At 37.9% G+C, this 22,366-nt stretch overlaps 1 protein-coding gene and 1 pseudogene across 21 annotated transcripts in view; one reads left to right on the top strand and one right to left on the bottom strand.

Annotated features, from left to right (window-relative positions):
* NCOA2 (nuclear receptor coactivator 2) overlaps positions 1 to 22,366 on the top strand; it is a 272,696-nt gene that overhangs the window by 108,349 nt on the left and 141,981 nt on the right. For 5 of the 21 annotated variants that reach the window (XM_036338484.1, XM_036338479.1, XM_036338480.1 and 2 more), the window contains exon 3: positions 10,768 to 10,928. The exons of 15 other annotated variants lie outside the window; for them this stretch is intronic. The gene's annotated coding sequence lies outside the window, so the exon portion shown is untranslated. Of the gene's footprint in view, positions 1 to 9,191; positions 9,248 to 10,767; positions 10,929 to 22,366 lie in introns of those variants that run through there. One more of the 21 variants, XM_036338490.1, reaches the window with a different exon arrangement.
* LOC118670826 lies at positions 1,602 to 2,125 on the bottom strand (annotated as a pseudogene).

The following is a 22,366-nucleotide window of genomic DNA, read 5'->3' as shown; positions in this document are numbered from 1 at the left end:
TCATACACATTTTACTAATTTTCTTTCATCTCTGACACTTCTATTATAGAGAAAGGGCAAATAGCAATATTAAGATATTTCCTCTAATTAATTCCCTTTTAATGTGCACAAATTTCGTGCACTGGGCCACTAGTATCAAAATAAAGTTTCAAGCTAACCTAAGTATGGGTAAGGACATGGCAAGGCTTAATATTGAGCTTGCCACCCCTCCCTCCCATGAGGGTTGCGGCCCCTTCTCATATGGGTACCAGCAAAACAAAGCCCATGAAGTTGCTAAATTGTGTATCCTATCAGAAGTGACTGTCTGACTGATTGGTTAAACAGGAAAATGCAGGTCACAGAAGTGATGGTGAGCTGTTTTTTACTTCAAACAAGGTTACACATGTAATTCATTCAATGGGATGTGTTCAGATGTTAATATTAGTTATGTTGTTTTGAAGGATGGAAAAGGGGGCCAGCCCACTTTCTTTTTCACTTAAAAGTTCCCCTCTTTAAAAATAATTTTAGGCGTTTTACTCAATTAAATCTTTAAAAGGCATTTTCTGGAATTCCCATAATAAGAAGTCCTAAGACACTTTCACACAAAGAAAAGAAAATGTTCAATTCAAAAGCAAATTTTTTATTTAGAAAAAATTATATTTCTACATTTCTGAGAGTGACTAGAGAATTATTTCAATTACTTTTTTAAAAGCTTAATTTATATTGGAAGTACAGTTTCTATTTCATGTTGACTATATTTCAGATAGTCATGACCTAAATTAACAGACATGGCATTTACATTCTACAAAATGTTAAAAAATTAGGCCACCCTCCCTCTCAAATTTTGCCCACTTTTCTTTTTTTCTTTTTTTTAACATCAAGGGAATTACAGCTGCTCTCAGAGCTCTTAAGTCAGTGGTTCACAACCTTGGCTGCACATTAGAATCACCTGGGAATCTTTTTTTTTTTAACTTACAAATTCATTTTCTTTTTCTTTTCTTTTCAATATATTTTATTGATTTTTTAAGAGAGGAAGGGAGAAGGAGAGGAAGAGAGAGTTAGAAACATCGATGAGAGAGAAACATCTATCAGCTGCCTCCGGCACACCGCCCACTGGGGATGTGCCCACAACCAAGGTACATGCCCTCGACTGAAATCGAACCCGGGACCCTTCAGGCCACAGGCCAATGCTCTATCCACTGAGCCAAACCAGTTAGGGCTGGGAATCTTTTTAAAATGCTGATTTCTGGGCCCCATCCTCTGGAAATTCTGTTTCTTTGTTAAGGGATGAGGCCACAACATTAGTAACAAAGAAACAGAATTTCCGGAGGATGAGGCCCAGAAATCAGGATTTTAAAAAGATTCCCAGGTGATTCTAATTGCAGCCAAGATTGAGAACCACTGTCTTAAGTGCTTTTAGCTACTTACAGTTTGGGGTGATAATAATTAACATTATGTACCATAAAAATCAAAAAGAGGTTTTAATTACTTACAATCTTAAATTCACTTCATTCCCAGCTGCCAGGGCGTGTGCAGGTAGAGGAGACAAGGCAGGAGTGAAACCTGGAGAGAAGGAGAGAAGGGGCCGGGTTGCTTAATGACTTTGAGCTGCTGCCTGCCCCTCAAAGGCCACAGCTGAGGGTGGCCTGCTCCAGGAGCTGGGCAGCACCAGCAGCCGCAGGGTCTCCAGGTGGGAGTGGAGGAGGGGCCTGGCTGCAGGTGGCCACTCAATTATGTAGCCCACAGTACAGTCATCAGGCAGCCAGATGAGTCCACAAAGTGGAGATGCTGGCCTACAAGGCCATTTTCAAAGCCGGATTGTGGTTGATGCAGAAGCCAGCACCCCCGGTGGCGAACCAGAACTGTACCCGCCTCGGGCGATTGTGGGGCCATGGCTCAGAAGCATGGATGGGCCAGTTCAGGCTGGGCCAGCCTCTGTAGACATCACGGGTCCATGGAAGGCTTTTAGCAGCTTCAGAAGCGCCCTTGCGTTTACATAGTGGTCATCGTCCTCGTGGTGGAGCCACCTCAGCCCACTGGCCAGGAAAGCATCAAACTCAGCCATCGTGCAGGACAGGGCTGGGTGGCTGTGCTCCGCAGGGGAGTTGGCGACCCGGAGGCGGGGCCCAGGCTCTCTTGTAGGCATTTACCCGGGCACCCGGCTGTCAAGGGAAGACAGTGTCTGTTCCCTCATCCTGGAGAGCCACGTTCCAGGTGAAGGCCCTGGGGGGTGCAGATTATCTTGACTGTGATGGAGACATGCTGCAGCTGCAGCTCGGGGCAGCGGGCCTGATGGGTTCAGCCGAGGGTCTTCACTACGCTCCTCAGGGACAGACTCAGGTGGTACCGAAGGGGAGGAGCCCCATGCATAGAAGGGTGAGGAGGGCTCGTGCCAGGCCCTGGGACCCTAGACAGCTAATGCCCCAATCCCAACTGGACCGGTAGGGGAGGCTGGCCAGGTAGGGGCTCCAGCAAAGGCAAAAGGGGCAAGGAGGGGAGAGGTAGGAATTGGTGCTCTGGACCCAGAGGCCAACCTATGGCAGCCCCTCTGTCTCTACCTCTACCAGCGCTCCATCTGCTCTTGACAAATTCTTTTAAAATACAATGTGGAAATAATATTTTTATGAATCAGAATATAAAGCAGTTTTAAGAAGGAAGCTCTTCTTACAAACCTGCTTTCTTCTTGTTCTTAAAATATATTTTATTTAATCAAATTCTTAATATCAGCTTGGGAGAGAGAAATTATTCCCATTTTATAGATGAAAACACTGAGGCTTATAGGAATTAACCAAAGTCATATAGACAGGTGGGCAGCTCTAGAATTGGAACCTGGGACTATATATTTCCCAAATCTCTTCTCTTTCTAGTATAACATAGGGCTTCCTCTATTGATGAAAATGGCACTTTTTGATTAGGTGAAATCCCTGATTTGTTTTTCATTCTCCAACCAACCGACAGTCTTTTTCCACTTAGTTTACATTCACTGGAGAGCAGTTACTCTGCACACAGTAAAGCAGGGATGTGTAAGGTGGACAGAAGCAATGTGTGTGGCCTTTGTTCCACCCACGTCTCACAGGGTGGTAAGAGAAATGGCAGATAAACATTGTTACATAAATGTGATTACAAAGTAATGTATTAACGAATATAAAAGAATGCATTGTAGTAGGTGCACAGTGTGAGAAGGGTGATGGACACTGGGCCCACTCCTGTCCTTCTCTTGACACTCTTGACCTTGTGGTTATCTTGCTATGCCGTGTTCTAAGACATTACAAAAGGAATAGCTAGAAACGAAACACAGAAATAAGGATATCTTTTATTGATGAGACTCAAATGGCACAAAGACAGAAAAATAACTGCTGGTTTCAATTTTAGTTGAAAGTGTCTTGAGAATGTGGGCTGTTAATGGTGGCTACATTCCAAATCTAGTCCAACTATATTGTAAATTTCCCTCCTTGGTGCTTTGTATAATGCATGGGTTTATACAAAGCACTAAGTACATTCTTACTGATTTTAATTTACCTACTCGAGTTTAAGAAGTTATATCTAGTATATTCTCTAACTGAAAACAAGTACCTCTAGTTGATGAAGTATAAAAAGTGGTTAAGTTTGATGATATAAAAAGTATTACAAAAATATTACAAATGTAAGGATATTATAAGAAGATGTCTTTTTACAAGTAGTTGCAGGTACATTGAACAGAAAGAATAGAAAAGGTCCAGTTTTATTGAACATCTAAAGTCAGCCCACCGAGAGGCCCTTTTATTCTTGATAACACTTAACTCCAGTCTACTCTTCTGCTTCACGTTCCACTTCCCTACCTCCCTACAACATCTGTTCTTCTAGTATGTAGTTTTTTTGTATTGAGATAATTCACATAAAGCACTTAGAACAGTGCCTATCACTTGGGAAATTGGTTTTTAAAATTAGCTTTTATCTTCTTCATTCTCCTCCCTCTCCTCATCATCTGCTTCTAGTCCTCATCTCCAAATCCTGTTCCGAGTCCAGGTTGAACTACATTTCTGAAAATGTTAGGTCTACAACTCAGCTGAGCTCCCCCCATTGCCTAGGCCAGGTACTCAACTCCTCTTTTTTCTGTCTCCTGCTATTTCTCATCCATTTTGTTACTTAAACATCTTAACTTATACTGCTAGAGGGTAGAGGCAAAACTTTTTTTCTGGGTAACAACCAAATAATCATCCTTCACACACAAACATGCACACTTGTGCACAGTGAGTACATTAGAAAACCAGACGCTGATCACTCTGAATAGTTACTGCACACCAGAAAGATCCCATCACATGGCTTCATTATTATACCAGACCCAGAACTGGCTGCTGGCAGTGTTATTAGGGATGACAGTAGTTATCCTGCCACCTGTGGAATCCTTTTTAAAATATATATATATATTGATTTCAGAGAAGCGGGGGGGGGGGGGGGAGAGAGAGAGAGAGAGAGAGAGAGAGAGAGAGAGAGAGAGAGAGAGAAACATCAGTGATAAGAGAGAATCATCAATCGGCTGCCTCCCTCACACTCCCTAATGGGGATCAAGCCCACAACCCAGGCATGTGCCCTGACTGGGAATCTAGCCATGACCTCCTTAGGTTGATGCTTAACCACTGAACCACACTGGCTGGTTCAGTTCTTTATTGGACAAGTTTTTGTAGTTGTTGATATGTACATGATAATATACTTTCATTAATCTTTATTATCAATCTGTGTGCATCTAGTTGTATATAATGAACTTGTACCAGTATTAACATGAACCCTATGCTGAGATGCTGAATTAAATTATATTTCCCCTTTACACTGATGTTAAATAGAATATCCTGAAAGGAAGTTAGAATTTGATGTGTTTGCAAGCACTTAACCATTTGTTGGGATTAGAGTAGACGTTCTGTATTATCACCTACTCCTTATAAAGTTCCATCAATTTGTATAAGCATCAAATATTCAGAATGATAGTCCTAAGGATGTAAGATCTTAAATAATAAATATAAAATTGTCTTTATAATGTTATATTTACTAAAATAGGAGATTATGGTCACACATTTTTAGGAGTGCTTTGAATAACAATGAACCAAATTTGGTGGTGGTAGTGGGGTAGCATAGCTTGTCATCTCATGAACATTCTGATCAATAGTGGTTTCATTGTATAATCTCCGTTTGCAGGTGTAAGGATTCTAACGCATAATGCTTCTTCAAAACGGACTCTGAGTAGCTGGGAAACATACCCCCATGTCAAGCCACTTGGTCCCCAGCTGTGGCCGTGGTGTTAAGGCAGGACACCGGGCAGAGGCCACACTTCTCTTTCCTCCGAGGACTCTGATTCTGTCCAGTGTGGTTACTGTTGCTGCCCCCATCAAGAAAGCCCAGGGTGGGGAAGAGTTTCCGAGTACAGAGCTTTTCTGGAAACGTCCCCTAGCCACTCGCAGGCACCTTACCTTTTCCCTGAGCCCCTGGAGGCCACAGCACAGTGTTTTCCGTATCAGCAGCTGCTTATGATCCCTGACGGGAGCAGGGATCGAAGTTACTACAGAAACGTCTTTCATACCCAGATTTTTAATACATTTTTCTTCTATTTTAATAGCCGGCTCATGAGGCTTCGTTAGCATCTTCCTCAGACGCTTCCATAGGCAGGGGGCTGATCCCCCTTCACTCCCACTGCAGGGAGCTGTATCCGATGTGGCGTTCTTTCCACACAGCCCAGGCACATGCCCGTGTGTAATGAGAAGCCACCAACGGTGTTAGACAAAACCCTCCTGCAGGAAAGAGCGTCTGCTGGGTTGCATAGCATGGATACTAGCACTCAAACCAGATTTTCCTTTGTCATTTTGTTCTTTCTATCATGCTCTAAAATTCACTTAGGATAAAGAAAATGTCTTCATTCCACATTTTCCCTCCCTCCAGCAAAAGAAATATAGCTTAGATTAATTCCCAATTTTGTAACATTTCATGGACACTTTATTCAGAAAAATGGGCTCCACCCTTCTTCCTCACCTAAGTGGGAGCTTAAGGCTGCAGTTGGCTCTGGGCACATCTGGATGGAAGGATGTAATGATGTCATCAGAACCGTCTCTGTTTTTTTGTCTCCACTTTCCTCTGTGTTGGCTCACTTTTTCAATTAGGACTCCGCGATAGCAGAGAAGGTCCTGACTGCTCTGGCTTACATCATGTTAACAGCCGCTGTTTCTCTTTAAAGAGAGCACTCTCCTGTCAGCTCCAACAAAAATCACAGGCCCCACTCATTGGTCCAATTTCTATTTCCCGCCTGTTTTTGAACCAGCCCTGCCCAGCGTCCTGGGGTAGTTCCGAGTCCCAGTCTGGGCTGTGTGGAAGGGTGGGCGTCAGTTCCATTGGGAACTAACCATGTGACCTGACAGTGAGGCTTGTTTGCCTCTATCAGAGATAGGCAGCCAGGATTTGTGTCTTTCGTGTTTCCTCAACAATTTTTTTTTTCAAGCTGAGAGCCTAGAAAACTGCTGATGGGAATTATTCAGATACCGGAAATGCCAATGATTAGCATTTTCTTATCAAAGCCACAAATCTGTGTTGAGTGCTCACTCTGTGCCATTCATTGTGCTGGATGCACTAGCTATGAAAAAAACATGTTTTACTCATTTGGAGCTTATATTATCATGGAGATGATGGCATATAAAACGGTAGAGGATAAGCAGTTCTGTGGCTGAGGGAAAAACACAGGGAGAGGGGCAGTTCCAGGCTGACAGGACAGCATGTACAAAGGCCCAGTGGTGAGGGAGAAAAATTAACGGAATTAGTCCCTTTACATGCAACAGAAGTAGTCAGAGACCACAATGGCAGAGGTTAGTGGGGCCTGATCACCTTAGAGTCTTTTACTGGCTAAGAAATTTTTACTTTAATCTTGAGCACCATGGGGGTCCATTGACAAAGTTGATGCTGGGAAATAAAATGATGAAACTTGTATTTTAGAATGAATATCCTGCAACTGGGCTGAATGGACTAGAGGAGGGCAAGGCTGGAGGCTGAGGCACATTTAGGCTATTAAGTAATCCAGGTGAGATGATGGTGCGAACTGAGGGGGTGACGGTGATGGGGAGGAGGAGCTTTGAGTGATGCTGACAGGTTGGTAGGGAGGTGATAAATGGATGTTCAGGGAGGGAGGAATTGTTCCAGATCCTACAAAAGACCAGGCTTGTCTCCTTTGGATATCCAGGCTCCATATGATCTATCTACATCATTCCATTAATAAAGCTAATTAGTAGATTTTCTGTATTTACAACAATATGAATATGGGAATGTGCATAGCAGTATTATTCAGAGTAGCCAAAACAATGCAAATGTATATAAGCTAATGAGGAGATAAATAAAATGTGGTATATACATACTATAGATTATTATTTGGCAATAAAAGGAAATGAAGTACTGATACATGCCACAATGTGGAGTAATCATTTTGGCTTTAGTATATTTATATTTTTTGTTATTGATTATAAAGTTATTTTACTTGTAAAATGAGACAGCAAAATATTAGGTAGAATGTAATACAGAATGAAAAATCATGAGTTTTTAAAATGCCACGTGTATGTAGTTGATGTCTATGTTTTTAAAAAGCCTATGTATCAGCATTTCAGAGAATTGTTTTGAAACTAGTTGGTGTACTTATGCTTACAATTTGGCACTCAGAAATCTTTGCTGCAGTATTTTTGAATTAGCTTCTGCAATCCCCTCAATTTGCTACCCTTTAATGTTAATCTTTTTTCCCCTCCAAGAGCAAGTCCCTCATCTAAGAGGCTAGAGGATTTATTTCTCTTTCCTGAGAATTTCCTTCCCTTATCTTTTTAATTGCAGTGCTGTTATGGGTCCTGTCCCCAATTTTTTCCTTCATTTTTCTCTTCATTTAATTTAGGCATATCCATTTCATATTAGTGATGTGCCTTTTTGTATCTTGGAGGAAGAGATTGGTATTCTTAGAGTATTGTAAAATTCTTCTGTTTAAATTAATGGCAAACATTGAAATATATCTGATAATTAGGGAATCATTAATAGAAAAAAGAACAATTCTAGACACTTTCAAAAGTCTTCAGTCAATATTTCACCTTCTATCTAAGTTGACAAAAAGCTCTTTGAGAAGTTTAGTGTTATTTTGAGCAGAGTGAGCTTATTTTTTGGGCAAAATATTTCTGCCACTCCACTGGCCACATAGCTTTTATCAGTTTTCAGAAGTGTTCCTCTTTAAGCACAGGAGCCACCATCTATCTAGATCTGTAACCACTATAAAGCTATAACACTTGCAATTATTTTCAATGGAGAACATGTCTTCTTCTGTTTGTCACAACTGTTCCTTCCAGTTCTCTGAAAGAATTACCAATTAGAGTCTAGTTCTTTGTGTGATGTTCTGATTAATCAGGAAAGGAAGATTTGCTTTTAAGTCTATGTGAAAGCCCTTGCTAATTAGAAACATTAAGTCAAAATTTCTTTCACATTTTCTTCACTTAACTTGTTCCTCTTTAATTAGCTGGGTGTGTTGTGTTTTTTTTTAAATTAGAGCAATATTACATTGATTTAATTTGTTTTAATATATCAGATTCCTACATCTAAAATAATTTCTAGGAGTTGATCATTTGTACTGTCAGATTAGATTATTCACTTTAAAATGGGGCTCAGAGGGGTTCTTTTAAATATTAAATTCTTATATATTGAAAATAAAACTCAGATTTACATGATTCATATAATATTTCTCAGTGTACAATTATTTTTTCAGCTGAACTGCAAGAACTGTATATGTTGATACTATCTTTGTTTTTATTCTACCCTTGCATGCTTTCCCATAATTCCTACTGAATTTATGGTGATGATTTCAATTTACTGGCAATTTCTATGAATAATTAAGGATAGAGTTTAGCATAAAGTTTGATAATTATAATGAGAGAAATAAAACTGTAAAATGAGAGGATTTTAGAAAATGGCATGTTCGTACTTTTTTTGAATTTTGGGTTGTTCCCTAATTTAAAATGATCAGAACCACAGATCACTGTTCCCTGCTGAAAGGGCCTTTTTGTTAGATCCGCATGGGCTTTTTATCCCAGACATTTTAATATGTTTAATCGCAGTGTGAATCTATTTGGTCTTACTCACTAGGACAGCTCTCCAGGCCTGAATCCCAGTCATGGGAGACGATGCATTCGTGCTTCTGCTGTGAACATTCAAGGTGAAATGATTGGGATTAGTGAGTGGCGTGAAAAAAAATAATAGTTGAGTTCACTTAGTGACGATGAAATTGACATCTTGAGTAAGAATACCTTTCTTTTAAATGTGAATTGTTGGGTTATAAGCCATCAGTGATTTCGTAAAGTAGTGTTAGAGTTAGAATAATTGTTCTAGTCTAAAAGTCTTTGGGAGAATTAATTATTTTGGGGAAATTCAGTCTTTTTGCTAAATGTAGAAATAAATATTACTTGCCTAATCATTGGATTTGGAGATAGCCTTCCTGCTTTTGTTCAGAGTGTTGTTCTAAGATGACATAAGCGGATAGAATTTTGTGATTGGTAATGAGTGGGAAAATATACTGTAAACTTTTGACCCTTTTTACAAAAAGCTGGGGATGTGTAAAGCACCTACAGATGGCAAGATTTAGTGTCAAGATTTAGTCAACTCTCACCCTTCACAGCAATTATGATCAGGTTACACCCTGTACACTTGGGGAACTTCAGTGTTTTAACGTTGGATCTGAATTGCCTTTCGGTGCTTGTATTATTAGAAAACTATCAAACACATGTAACCTAAAAAAAATCAGCATTTTACAAGTTTTTTATTGTTGCTTTAGTTAAATGTTTCCTTGACATATTTTCTTCCTTTCTTTGGCATAAAGTCGTAAGTTAAAGCCATTTGGACTCTGAAATTTCTGAGATGTTTGCTAACTGCATTAGGCTACTCTTATCATCATTTTAAATTACAGGTATAGTTTGGCAGTAAGTAGTTACTGATTAATTTTTTTCCACTGTAATAAACTTAGAAGATTTACAAACAGTTATTAAAAGCAGTTCAGGGGTCAGTTTTTAAATTTTAAAATATCAAAGATAATATTATTTATCTAGTAAAATGCATAAATAGCTACACACATTGTTTAAGTTGGTTTGTAATTAATGTATTTCTCTCTAATATTTCTGATGGCATTAGACATGACTATAATAACTGGGGATGAAAAGATCATTTTCTTTGAAAATATCTATATGTGTATAATAAATCTCCACAGATTGAACAATAAGAAGATTATTATTTTACATTTTCAAAGCGTATTTCTATTTAGGAAATTACACAGTTCTTTTTTTAACATTAAACATGAAGTTTAATGTTATTTCTAACATGATGTCCCTTTGTTTGATGGGATCAAATGAAGGCTCGAAACTATATTATGGTTTCTACAGATGCTCTAACCACCAACCACTAGTGTTTCTTTTTCCTGTGTCCCCTCTTCACTTACCCTCCCTCTGTCCCCTCATTTGGGTTGATTTGTAATCTGACTCTTATGACAGATGTTAGGAGGTGGAGCAAAAGGATCTCTGCTCTATCAGTCATCAGACGGCTGTATTAAATCTATGGTCAGGAGAAAATTCTTTCGCCATTTAAAATGGCTGTTGTCAGAGGAGAAGCACATGGTAATACAAACCAAGATGACAGAAATTAAGGGAGGAGTAGAGAGTTAGATGCTACCAGGATGTTTCAGAGGAGGGGGTAGGGTTTTTCATGTTGAAGCATGTGCTTTGCTTTGACTAAATCTGGTTTAATTTCGGTAAACATCCCTCCTTTTAGGATGAACCAGTGCATTTTAGCCATGTCTGTACCTGCAGCCGAATACTGGTGATGAAAGTTTATAGGCAATTTAAAGATGGGAGAAGAAAAATGAAAAAGCCTGATGTTCAGATATCCCACAGATTCAGCCAAGTTTGAACACATTCTGAAATACAAAAAAGGTGTGTCCTTTCAAAATTTTTTTTTCAAGTATTTATAGGTAAATTTCTATACAGTGGTCTCAAAATTTGTACTTTTTAATATTTCTTTTCTTTTGGTAATTATGCACGTGCACAGAATCACTACAGTTTCCCAACGTCCTTATCCAGTTTACCAGAATCTCTACAGAATTTTTTCTGTGGAAAATATTTCCCGTGGAGAGTGAAAGGGTTTTAGCTGGGACCTTCCTTCACTAGGTGGTGACATTCTGGAGCGAGGGAAAGGCCTGTCTGTGTACTGTGGAGAAGCCATGTTTGCAAACGCAAGGCTGTGAGCCAGAGTGCAGACACGTGCGGTCGGAAGCAAGTGATCATTAGGTCATTCTGGTGCTGCGACGTCCTGTCCCTCTCCCTGGTGGCAAGGATCTGGCCACACTGCTGTTGCTCACCCCCTTTTCTAAAGCTTGGCAGAACAGAGCGCTGACATGATTCTGGTTTTACTTTTTGATGTTGAAAGCACTAACGTGTAAGCTCTGGAAAGCATTTAAATCACTCTGTTTTCTACACAGTCAAGTCCAGTGGGGGCAGCTTTTAGTAATTTACAGCTTAAGAAGTTGAGTATTTGTTCCCCTAAAAAATCTTACTTTATTAAAAGCATTTAATTTAAAAAGGGGAAAGAGCTTCTCAGTTTTCCCATTAGAGATCACAAAAGAAAGAGGGTAATGACTGCTTATTACACAATCCTCACATAAGCGTAGCTGTTTAAATTTGCAACCAGAGTACCAATTACAGGTACATTTAGTCAGTTGAAACATGTAAAAATTAATATTAATAATCTCAGTCTCCTTGACAGTACTCTCTAGTGCTTAACTTTGCTCCCACTTCTTTAAGCTTATTATTTCCAATTAACTAAAGAAGAAAAAAGTTCATGGCAAATCTGTTGTTTACTGTACTGCATCTTGTATATAATCAAGACCAGAAGTGAATGTTTACTGTTTGAAAGATGGCAAAGAGAAGGCTTCTCTTTGCGTTTAGAAACTTACTTTTTTTTTTAAAAGCGGATGCCTGTATTGCTTTTTTTTATGTGACAAAATATATATTCAACATAGATCTTCCCTTTTACTGCACACCACAAACAAAACATTAATTAAATCAGCATTCTAAAGCATATTCATGTATTTTTTAGTTGCTAAGTTGATTTGCTTTGAAAAATCCTACAAAGCAGTACTCTGTTTTAATAAATATGGGGTAGGTAATTCATCATTGTTGTCTTTATCTTTAAACTAATTGCTCATAGGTATGTGAACAAAACAAATGAATTCAAGCATGATTACATTTGACGTTCCTTTTGACTAACTATGTAAGCATATTTACTTGAATAGATAGTATTAATGTCTATTGATTAGGCAGATTTCAAAATCGGTTTCCTTGTGCACCAGAAAAATAAATGTAAGTTTCTTCAATGGGAGGAACACTAAATAGTTAATTTCCATTTTACGTTATTGTTGTTAGAATGGGTAGGGGAGCCCTGGTGGCAGAAAAGACTAATGCAGAATTGTTAATCTTCATCTTTTTACTTTTAAAGAAAAACAATGCATTTATATAGCAAAGAAATGCAGGATGTATGGGACAGGACTGAACATAATTCCAGGTATTAGGATGTGATTTCCATCAGTAACTCAAAGCTATCTGCCCTATGGTAGTAAATAGCTTGCATGTCAGTTGATTGTACTGTAAATCATCTTTATTTCTTAGCATCTTCATTTTAGAGTTGGAAGAGGCTCTCAGAGTCATTTAAATTCTTTAGAGTTAAGGCCCATAGTTTAGTAAACAATTTTCTGGCTGTTTCATAGTTACCTATAGGCTGTGCTTGGTCATGAATCCAGGTTCTCACCTTCTCAGTTCAGTGGTTCATGTTACCAAACCATGGTGCTTTCCTAATTGCTTCTGTAAATGAAACATTTTCCCTGGTTGCTGTTAGTGAAAGTGGTGTATATACAGAGAACAGATCGGTAGTTGCCAGAGGGGAAGGGGTTGAAGGGTAATCATTTCACAATATTTGTAAATCAAACAATAAAGTGGTATATGTTGAATCTGGCAAAATTACTAATTAGGATTTTAGTTAATATGTGCATATGTATTTAAAAAATTTTTATTTTATTCATTTTCAGAGAGAGATTTGTTCTTCCACTTATTTATGCATTTATTGGTTGTTTCTTGTATGTGCCCTGATAAGAGATCGAATCAACAACCTTGGTGTATCAGGATGACACTCTAACCAACTGAGCTACCCATCCAGGGCCTGTGTATATGTATTTCTAAAACCTCTCTTATAACCTAAGGCACTCTTAAACAATTAGGTTGAAAATTAAAGTTTCAACAAAGGCACACCTATGCATTTTTATTGTGGACAAATTTAGGTTAACTTACTTTAAATAGGAATGTAGAATATGTGGCCCTGGCCGGTGTGGCTCAATTGGATGGGTGTCATCCTGTGCACCAAAAGGTTGCTGATTTGATTCCAGGTAAGGGCACATGCCTGGGTTGCAGGCCCAATCCCCAGTAGGTGGGCATGCCGGAGGCCAGCTGATCAATGTTTTGTTCTCACATTCATGTTTCTCTCTCCTTCTCCCTTCCTCTCTCTCTAAAAATCAATAAAAATGTATTTTGTAAAAAGAATGTAGATATGTGTATGTTGCATGTTGATTGAAGTTGTTAATTGCTTTGTCTTTGTTTCTAGTAAAAATTTGGAAATACTGGTATGAAAGTTAGCATTTAAGTTGAAGTCACAACTTCGGTTAAAAATTTCTCTTCTTAGGTTTATTTGTTTGATGCTACAGTTGTTGTTTTGGCTATACCAAATAATAGAATGATGCCAGTATTTGTACTGTAGAAAATAATCAGCACACCCACAAATGTAGATGCTGATTACTGTTTATTTTATGGCAAGTGTGCTTAAGTGTTAATGAGAATCAGTGGCATGATTGCAGTTGTAAGAAAGTTCTGTCCATGTTGGCTGTGAAATATATGAACTCAACTTGGAATGTTATGATGCTATTAAAACTTACATTTTCAAGGCTGAAATAATGAGGAAAAATATTTTTGTAATGCCGTTTGTTAGAAATGCTGAGATTCAGTTTTATACAACTGATTTTTAAAAGTTGTATTTTGTTCAAATATTCCCGTAAATAAATACCTCACAATGTTAAATAGTATCTTCAGATAGTGGAAATGTAAGTGCTTCCCTCCTTTTTTACATTTTCCAATTTTTTACATTTTTTCTAGTGAACATTTTTAAATAAAAATAGAAGGAAATAGAATTATAAATAAACATTCTTACAGATAAGCTAAAGAGATAGCTGATAATGTTGTGTTTATAATTTATTTTTAAAATTGTTTTTATTGATTTCAGAGAGAGGCAGGGAGAGGGAGAGATAGAAGCATCAATGATGAGAGAGAATAATCGGTCTGCTGCCTCCTGCACGCCCCGTACTGGGGATTGAGCCTGCAATACAGGCATGAACCCTGACTGGGAATGGAACTGTGACCTCCTGGTTCATGGGTCGACCCTCAACCACTGAACCACACCAGCTGGGCATATTTATACTTTTTTAAGCTTAAAAGGGCCCACTCACCAGAAAGATACTTGTTCAGTTTTATTGTTTAACCAATGAATTTATACTTATAGTTTTTTCTGAAATAATTGGTTTTACTTCCCATTAGAGTACAGAATTTGTACAGAATTCCTATCAGGTGCTGTTCATTTTTACTTGCACTAACTCATTTAATACTACAGCCCTTTCAGGTTGTGGTGGTGGAACCTGAGGCCTGGAGAGGTGAAATAATGTTTCTGAGGAAACACACGTAGTAAAGCAGTACAGCCAGGATTTGAACAGGCTTGGCACCCAGCCCATAATATTCAATATTATATAGTAGTTACCTAGACTTTGAGTTGTGGTATAGAAAATGTGACCTAGAAAGAAAAGATAGAGGGAAAAATAATCAAGTTATATCTAATATATAAGATTTTGCCTACAAACAATAAATGCACACATTTCCATTTGTTGCCACATCATGTAAAAATGGCCAGGTTCAGTATCATTAAATGTAGAGGGTACATTCTAGGCAAATTGGTCTACTGGAAATTAGCTTTCAGAGCTGGGTCTCAGTGAGATTCCCAGGTCACCAAAATGGGGAGGCAATGAGAAATTGTGGCACTGCTGAGTGGGAGGATGGGTTTTGTCTATTAAGTCAATGAGGACAGAAAACAAGCAAATGCTGATTTAAGGAATAAACTCTAGGACAGTGATGGCGAACCTCTGACACGCGAACTCATTTTTTTGGTTGATTTTTCTTTGTTAAATGGCATTTAAATATATAAAATAAATATCAAAAATATAAATCTTTGTTTTACTGTGGTTGCAAATATCAAAAAATTTCTATATGTGACACGGCACCAGAGTTAAGTTATGGTTTTTCAAAATGCCGACACGCCGAACTCAAAAGGTTCGCCATCACTGCTCTAGGAGATCACAGAACAGACTCCAAATCGTAGAAATTGATTTCAGGAGCAGCTGTTTCTCAGATGGGCAACTCTACCTAGCAGGAGCATCAGGGATTTATAACAGAGGTTAATGATTCTTCTGAAAAACCAGGTACGTCAGCTAGTCAATCATTAATGAATTCCCATGTGTCCTGTTCCAAGCAGGATGTCAAATATAGAATGATTTTACATAAAGGGAAGTAAAGTTTATTGAGATCATCTTTATTCTAATGAGCAATTTTATAATCTCTCTATTCTTTTCCAAAACCATTTTCATTTGCACTTAGCAGAGCTATACATACTTACTGTTTGTACTTTATGTTATAAATAGAATGATAAAGACATTTTAAAAGGGAATGCTTTTATGACCTTAAGAGATTATTACTTAATACTTAAAATATTTTAAATATTTATTTATTTATTTATTACAGAGAGGAAGGGAGAGGGAGAGGGATAGAGAGCTAGAAATATCGATGAGAGAGAAACATCGATTCAGTTGCCTCCTGCACACTCCCTACTGGGGATGTGCCCACAACCAAGGTACATGCCCTTGACCGGAATCGAACCTGGGACCCTTCAGTCCACAGGCCGACGCTCTATCCACTGAGCCAAACCGGTTAGGGCAATACTTAAAATATTTTAATTGACTATTTATGGTAGGTTTTCCTTTCTTTCATAAACTAGTCAAAGACATCTTTCTTATCCCCCAGCAGAAAAGGAATGTATGTTTATAGACTCTTTTAGTAAGTCAAGATATTGGCATCGAAAAGGATAGTCTAAGCAAATATCAGTTGGACTAATGAATGAGTAGTGGACACTCTTCTAGCATAATAACATAGGTCTTCTCCTAATTTACTTGTTCTTCATAAGAATTGTGATAGTCTTTTCAGATAGGAGTGAATATTTTCATTTTATGGAGATTATTGAGAGAAAGAATTATGGCAAGAGGTGGTAAGTAGTGGAGCCCAAGTTCAACCACAGACCTTCTGACTCCAAGTCCATTGTTCTTGTTGTGTAAATGTGTGTATCACAAGAAAACGTTGGAATTATTCAAAGTTCCAAGGATGAGTATTAATTATATTTGATCAAAAAATTAGATCATATATCTGTATCATTTCAAATTTCATTTAACCAGAAAATATTTATTGAACCCTGACCACTACAAAGTACTTAGTTGCTCTGTGGGATAAAATGAGCTCCTTGTCTTTAAGAAGCCTTTAGTGTAGTTGAGGTTCACATAAATATTAACAGAAAGTCCAAAAGTGTTTAAATGTGTGTGTAATATACGTAGGCACTCTATGTGTGCCCCCAAAACTGTCTTTTGCCACATGCCTACATCTAATAAATCTTTGGATGGATGGATGAATGAATGAATAAATGATGAACAAATGAGTTCAAATTAGGGTAAATTGGTTAGGGAGGGATTTATGGGGGACATAAGGCCTGTTGTAAAGGCTTGGAAGACAGCCAAGATTTGGATACCTGGAGAGAGGTGGTGTTGGAGAGGTGGCATTCTGGGTAGGAGACATAGCTTGAACAGAGGAAGAAGTGGAAGGAGCAGAGCCTGTGCAGGGCTTTGGATAGAGCATTGTCCAAGAGCCTTGTAGAAGAGTAGAAGATACCGCTAGAAATACGGCTTTGAGCCTTTTAAGTGCTCGGTTCAAGCATTTGCCTCTTATTCTCTAGGCCAGCCATGGGCAAACTACGGCCCGCGGGCCGGATCCGGCCTGTTTGAAATGAATAAAACTATTGAAAAAAAAGACCGTACCCTTTTATGTAATGATGTTTACTTTGAATTTATATTAGTTCACACAAACACTCCATCCATGCTTTTGTTCCGGCCCTCCGGTCCAGTTTAAGAACCCATTGTGGCCCTCGAGTCAAAAAGTTTGCCCACCCCTGCTCTAGGCAGTAGCTGCCATCAAAGATTTAAATTCTGGGATCTGATGAGTGACATTACCAAAGTGACATTTTATGTTGATTAATTTGCTGTTGGTACACAGGGTGTATTTCGGGGTGAAATGGAGAGGAAGAGGTAAGAGGTGAAGTCTTGGTCTAGAATAGTGGGCCCAGCATTTCAATTGGACTGAGGGTGCTGGCTTCCACTGCAAGGCCTGTCAGAACCTGGTTGCTAATTGTTTTAGAAAAGAGAAATTCTATATATCAAAATGGAATTGCAAATAGAGTAAAAGTTAAAGTTAACTGAGAACCAGCATCTTGTAGCGTGTTCTGATCCAGGACTTCCAAGGTGTGGCTTTCTCCTAACCTGGATTTTAAATATTTGTTGTTGTTCTTCTTCTTTTATTTTTAATATATTTTCATTGATTTCAGAGAGTAAGGGAGAGGGAGAGAGGGAAAGAAACATCAATGACGAGAGAGAATCATTGATCAGCTGCCTTCTGCACACCCCACACTGGGGATCAAGCCTGCAACTCAGGCATGTACCCTGACCTCCTGGTTCATAGGTTGATGCTCAGCCACTGAGCCATGTCAGCTGGGCTGTTCTTCTTTATCAATACAAATTATAATATTTTTCAAACCCTCCTGCCCCCTTTTTGGATTATTTATGCCATTCTCTTTCTCTTTTCTTTTTTTTCCCAGAGATAACTGCTATCCTGACATTGTTTGTTGTACCCATGCTTTTTACTTTTACTCTTTGTGTATTTAATTGTTTATAATATTTGATATCATTTTCTATCCTTTAAAGCTTAATTAAATATTATCACATTATTTATATTGTTCTGCAAGTTTGCTTTTTCCCTGTAACACGGGAGATAATATCCATGTATTTACAGGACAGCCAGATATGCAATATTCCATCATATGAATATATCACACTATCCATTTACCTTTTGAGAACATTTAGGTTATTGATAATTTTTTGCAATTATAAGCATTCCAGGAACAAACATTTTTGTGCATTTTGCTTTGAATACGTATGGTAATTGCCAGTTTGCTGGATTTGTGATTTAAGACTTAAATTTTGGACATTTTAAGGGTGTGAAATGGTATTTCATTTTAGTTTTAATATGCATTCTCTGATTACTATTGCATTTACACATTGGCCATTTTGGTTCTTCTGAATTGCCTCTTAATATATTTTGTTTATTTTTCTATTGGGTTTTATTTTCATATTGATTTATAATTATTGCTATATTTCAGATACTTCAGTTTGGCATTTAAAATTTTCAATTATCATGCAATATTATATTAGTTTCAGGTGTACAACATAGTGATTAGTAATTTATATACCTAACTTAGTGATGACCACGATAAGTCTAGTGATCATTGACTATATTCTGTACAGGTTGGCATTTTTCTTTTTTTGTTGTTTTGTTTTTTCTTTTTTGTTTGTTTCAGATTGGCATTTTTAACCATTGGTTAACTCTGTAACTCTCTTCCTCTGGTAATCCCATAAGATTATATATCAACTACGATTTTAGGCAACATTGTTGGCAATAAAAATGACCTCCAATTGGTAAACTGCTTCTTAAATAGGAGGGTAAATGAAATATAAGTGAGTATTTCCTTGTAGGTATCTTGGAGGCTTTGTGATTAAGACCTTCTTCTCTCTTCCCACATTTGCCACCAACTGTCATTTAGCCAGATATCACGGTGTCCACTGGCCTCTTGTCTTTCTCCCTTCCAAGCTTGGATAAACCATTGAAAGTTATATATTCAGTATATTGAGAGATTGTGCCTGGGCACCCACCCACACATCCCCACGGCCCCCATCCTGGGCTATGATCGTGGAGCTGCAGTCTGTCACTCAGGTTTTCTCTTTCCATGTCAGCAACCAATTGTCACTGCTTTGGTCTCCGCTCTCCTCCCTGTAAAAGTGCTTTAACACGTATGGATTTGAGCCTCCCATGTGGGTACTCCTGCACAATGAGAGAATTAGGCAAAATAATTACCCTATATATGTGCTTGATCATTAAATTTACATGAAAGTTAATACAGTATCTATCATAAAGAACCGTATGTTAGGACAGTACATATAATTGCAGCATATATTAATACAGTATTTATTAAAGAACCAAGTCATGTTCTGGGTATGAATCCAAGCTTTGACACTTACTCTAAAATGGGGATAATAGAAATACCTGCTTCCTGAGGTTGGTATAAGTGAGACAATGTATATAAAGTGCTTAACAGCAGGCTTAGCAATTACTAAGCACTCAGTAAATATTAGCTATTCTTAAAATTAGTTTAATTTGAAGCTTTGCTATTTAGAAGATATTAAAGTGTGTTACTATAATTATTTCATAATACCTGTTGTATGTTCTGAAGCTTTTCTATTTCACTTTACATGTTTTACTAAACTAAGGCTGACGTTTCATGCAGTATTTTGCCATCATATTCATTACTTGCCATACACTAATCTGTCCCCTCTCGGCCAGAGCACGCACGTGATTTTGCCTTTTCTTCATTTTTTCTGTTAAAGCATGTTGTCACATATGTGAGCTTTGGCGATTTCCCTTCCAGGTTGTGTGCCATTTTATCTCTACCATGAGCTATCTTAGGGATCCAGGGAATGTGGCTCCTCCCAGGAAAAGCTCTGCTTTGCTCATTCACCAGTCATGTTTCAATAATTACAGTGGTTCTTCTTTTTTGGTAATCTCTTTGTAAATATTTTTTTTATTTTTGGTGGTTTTTAAAAAATAATTCTTTATTGTCTAAAGCAGTGGTTTTCAACCTTCCTAATGCCGTGACCCTTTAATACAGTTCCTCATGTTGTGGTGACCCCCAATTTCATTGTTACAAATTGAATATAATTAAAGCCTAGTGATTAATCACAAAAACAATATGTAATTATATATGTGTTTTCCGATGGTCTTAGGCGACCCCTGTGAAAGGGTCGTTTGACCCCCCCCAAAGGGTTGCAACCCACAGGTTGAGAACCACTGGTCTAAAGCAATACATATGTCCCTCTTTCTCCCCCCAGTGACCCTCTCCAGCCCACTCCTGACCCCCACCTCCCACCCCAGATTTTCAGCACCCTATTGTCTGTGTCCATGGGTTATGCATATATGCATTCAAGGCCTTTGGTTGATTACCTTCCACCCATCCACCCTCTCCCGCCTTCCCTCTGATATTCTGCACTCTGTTCCATGCTTCCGTATTTTTTAGCTAGGAACTTCATTTAAAGGTCTGGTGTTTTTTTAAAGGTATATATTTCTTATTAAAATAACTGATACTGGCTATGCTTTTAAGGAAAACAAGTTGACAGTCTTTACTATCTTAAAAGTGGGAGGCAGATGTCAGTGTACTACTATTCATTAATTTTTTTAGTTGATCATATAATTGTGTTTGTGATACTTAATGCTAGTAGTTGAATATTTGAACTATGGATTTGGTCTTTATTAATTCTGTTCAAAGCAAATGAGTAGGCATGGTGCCTAGCTCAGTACCAAGCATAGGTAGACCTTTAATCCTCATTGAAGAGAATTCAAACTGTGAATGTATTAGGGCCAATAAATAGTATTTTTGAACTGTTAAGATTATTTCTCCTCTTCGAGCATATATTCATATATTGACAATATCTAAGCTATTGGAAAATTGGCCTTTATTTGATTTTGTTTGAGGTAACTTTGCTAAGGAAGGCTGTGGTTGTGACTGTTTCTTGGTAGAGATGTTGAGTATAAAGGGGTAAGAGCAGTAGCCACCTGTCAGATTTCCTTGCCGTGTCCTCTGACTAATAAGCCTGTGTTTAACACCTGAATCAGGAACCCAATACAGTGAATTTGTGATTTACTCAGTAATTTTAATTCTCATTTACATTTGGCATAAGACTTGTACGTGGGAGATCTCCCCTTAGTAACAAAACACAGACATTTGTAATAATAGTGTACAGATTGACGGTTTTATTGAGTGTGTCTTATTCTTATTTATTAATTGCTTTGACATTTTTGTTAGACTTTGAAATTTGTGAATCAGTGTTTGAGACTAAATTTGAAACCTGATTTATGTGTAAATCAAAAAGGAATTTTATGCACCTAATTTCTATTTAAAACTTTTTTCTTCATCTGCAATTTTACAAATAGTAGTAATTTCACTCAATATTTTGCTATGAAACCACTTAAAATTCTCTGGAATAAAATGTTATTGAAATGCAACAACTATTATGTCTGCCACCAGATTTAACAACTTAAGTTTATATTATTAAGGTATTATAATAAGTGCTATAGAGAATACAAAGATGAGTAATACACAGACTCTGACATCAAAGAGCTTATAATCATAGTGCTGGTGCTGGGCCACTTTCAAGTTTATAATATATTTACTGTGAAATAAGTACATGTCTGTAATATAGGAAGAACATAGTATTTTTTTTTACACGCTTGTGTCCTCACTTCATGATACATTGCTTGGCACATATCAAGTGACCAGTGTTTATAAATTGACCGAAAGGTGCTGTCAGAGTAGTTTTATGGTTTCTGAGGACTGAGAAGGGGAAGTTCTCTTGTATGAAGGATTTAGGGAAGACTTCATGAGGAGGTGCTGTTGAGATGATATACCTTGGAAGCCCAGGAAGATTTAGATAGCAGAGTATGTCTGGGAGTAGTCACTCTAAATTGAATGCTTGAGCAGTGATGTGCCTACATGAACACACCAGACCAAGTCTAAGACACTGGACTCCAATTTGTCCAGAACTGAGACCATAGAGCTAGGGGAATATTTGGTGGACAAACCTGGAAAACTAGGTACATTGCAAAGACCTCTGAATGGCAAATCCCTGTTTGAGTTTATAGAGAGTAAGAATAAAAGAAGAGGAAAGAGAACTAATATTTATTGAGTCCCTACTATGTGTTAAGAACTATGATAGATGGTTATTATAATTATCTTACTTATGCTCTAGTCAGTGCTCTACAGTAACTTCCTGTGTTACCCATGAAGGAACTGTGACACTAGATAGTAT

The sequence above is a fragment of the Myotis myotis genome, unplaced genomic scaffold (assembly GCF_014108235.1).
Source record: "Myotis myotis isolate mMyoMyo1 unplaced genomic scaffold, mMyoMyo1.p scaffold_m19_p_16, whole genome shotgun sequence".
NCBI classification, from domain to species: domain Eukaryota; kingdom Metazoa; phylum Chordata; class Mammalia; order Chiroptera; family Vespertilionidae; genus Myotis; species Myotis myotis.
Note: the sequence above shows the minus strand (reverse complement) of the source record. Positions and strands in the feature narration are given on the sequence as shown.